The sequence below is a fragment of the Chrysochloris asiatica genome, unplaced genomic scaffold (genome assembly GCF_000296735.1).
Source record: "Chrysochloris asiatica unplaced genomic scaffold, ChrAsi1.0 scaffold00053, whole genome shotgun sequence".
NCBI lineage: Eukaryota > Metazoa > Chordata > Mammalia > Afrosoricida > Chrysochloridae > Chrysochloris > Chrysochloris asiatica.
In genome coordinates, this window is record NW_006408571.1 from 16,084,696 (window position 1) to 16,087,296 (window position 2,601).

The following is a 2,601-nucleotide window of genomic DNA, read 5'->3' on the forward strand; positions in this document are numbered from 1 at the left end:
CTTCTGGTCTCTGGTCATTAGTGTCTATTGCATCAAATCTGTTCTTGAGATGATCTATAAATTCAGGTGGGATATACTCAAGGTCATATTTTGGCTCTCATGGAGTTGTTACAATTTTCTTCAGCTTCAACCTGAACTTGCACATGAGGAATATGATGGTCTGTTCCACCGTCTGGCCCTGATCTTGTTTTAGCTGATGATATGGACCTTCTCCATTGTCTCTTTCTGCATATGTAGTCAATTTGATTTCTTTGTATTCCATCTGGTGAGGTCTATGTGTTTATGCTGTTGGAAAAAAAAAATATTTGCAATGAATAAGGCATTGGTCTTGTAAAATTCTATCATGGGATCAGCAACATCATTTCTATCACTGAGGCCATATTTTCCAACTATGGATCCTTCCTCTTTGTTTCCAGTTTTGCAATTCCAGTCACCAGTAATTATCAATGCAGCTTAATTGCAAGTTTGATCGATTTCAGTCTGAAGAAGTTGGTTGAATTCTTCAATTTCATAAGCATTGGCTTTAGTGGGTGGTTCATAAATTTGAATAATAGTAGAATTAACTGATCTTCTTTGTAGGCTTATGGATATTATCCTATCACAGGCAGCATTGTATTTCAAGACAGATCTTGAAATGTTATTTTTTATCATGAATGCTACACCATTCCTCTTGAATTTATCTTTCCTTGCATAGTAAATTATATGAGTGTCTGATTTTAAATGGCCAATACCAGTTCACTTCAACTTGTTAATACTGTGTATATCCATCTGTTCCATTTCATTTTTTGACAAGTTCCAATTTTCCTAGTTTCATGCTTTGTATGTTCTACATCCCAATTATTGATGCATGTTTGCAGCTGCTTTTTCTCATCCAGAGTTGTGCCACATCAGCAAATTAAGATTGGGAAAGATTAACTCCAGCCACATCATCAAGGTCAATGTACTTGGAGGAGGCAGCTCTTCCCTAGTCATATTTTAAGTGCCTTCCAACTTGAGGCACTAATATTCTGATACTATATCTGACAATGTTTTGCTGCTATTTTTATGATGTTTCTATCTTCCAGCACAATATATGACAATGTTCTGCTCCTAAACAAAGGTTTGCCAAGGCTAACCATTCAGAGCTCTGGTAGCGTAGTGGTTACGAATCGGGCTGCTAACCTCAAGGTTGGCAGTTCGAAACTACCAGCTGTTCCACAGGAGAAAGATGAGACTTTCTGCTCCTGTAAAGATTTGCAACCTCGGAAACCCTGTTCAGGGTCACTATGAGTCAGAACCAACTCCACGGTACTTAACAACAACCATTCAGAAGTAGTCCACCTTTTCTTCCTGTCTTTGGAAGCTCCGTTGAAACCTCACCACCATGGGTTACCCTTCTGGCATTTAAAGTATTATTGGTATAGCTTCCAGCATCACAGCCACACATAAGCCACCACAGTGCAGCAAACTGACAGATAAGTGGTGGTGTCAAAAAAATACTGCTACAAAAATCATAGAAACATTTATTAAAATATCACCACATGAAGCTAATGTTTGTTGACGTAGCTTCTATCTAGCTCCAAATCCTTCTGAAGGCAGTATTTCTAGTCCTGGTGTAGTGCTGTGGGTTAATGTGTTGGACTGCAAGGTCATTTAAACCACAAGGTCGGCAGTTCAAGCTCACCACCACTCCTTGGAAACCCTATACAGGGTTGCTATGAGCCAGAACTGATGATGGCACTGAACAACAACAACAACAACCCTTCCCTGAGGAATTCTGCCTTCTTCAATGTCCACCACATCCGAACAGCAGTTGGGTATCCTTGAGGGACTCAAATCATGTTGCTTTTAATGTTCTTTGAATTTGAGGAACAAAAGAAATCCAAAGGGACAAAATCTGAGCTGTAGGGTACATGGGGTAAGCTTTCCCAATGAGATTCTCCTAGGAAAACCCTTGCTACCAACAAAGAATGAACAGGTGCATTACTATGATGCGGGGGTGAAGGGGGTGGGGAATCTTTGACACAACTTTTCTGGCCTTTTTCTCACCAATGCAGTTTTCAATTTTTCTTTAAATTTCTTCTTAATAAGCCCCCATGATTGTCCTGTGTCCTTCAAGAAAATCTAGCAAGATGATCCCTTGAGAATCCAAAAAATAGTTGCCATAACCTTCTGAGCTGACCTCTCAGCCTTGAATTTAACTGATCCAGTAAAACTCCTGAGAAGTTAGTATTTTTTCTGTATCTACCTTTGAAGGCACACTAACAAGACCAAGACAAGTGTATTATTGAGAGAACTTGTCTACAGCCATCCAGTGATCTCAGAGACATGTTGATACATGTTTTTTGTCTTTAAAAAAACCTGTACAAATACAACTGGAAACCTAATACCAATACTTTTTTATTTACCCTTGTAGACTGATGAGGCATTTCTTTTACTTATTAAATGTTTTTTGAAAATCAAGTTTAGTCTAAATATATGTAAGATAAATATATCTTACTGATTGTAAGATCAGTTTGAACTCAAGGTCGGTCACTCAAACTCACTAGCTGCTCCTTGGAAACCCTATAAGAGTTGGAACTGACTCGACAGCATATTAACAACTTAACATATACATATACA

At 38.5% G+C, this 2,601-nt stretch overlaps 1 protein-coding gene across 1 annotated transcript in view; it reads left to right on the plus strand.

Annotated features, from left to right (window-relative positions):
• LOC102826627 (stimulated by retinoic acid gene 6 protein homolog) overlaps nt 1–2,601 on the plus strand; it is a 54,573-nt gene that overhangs the window by 25,888 nt on the left and 26,084 nt on the right. The gene's annotated exons all lie outside the window — the stretch shown is intronic.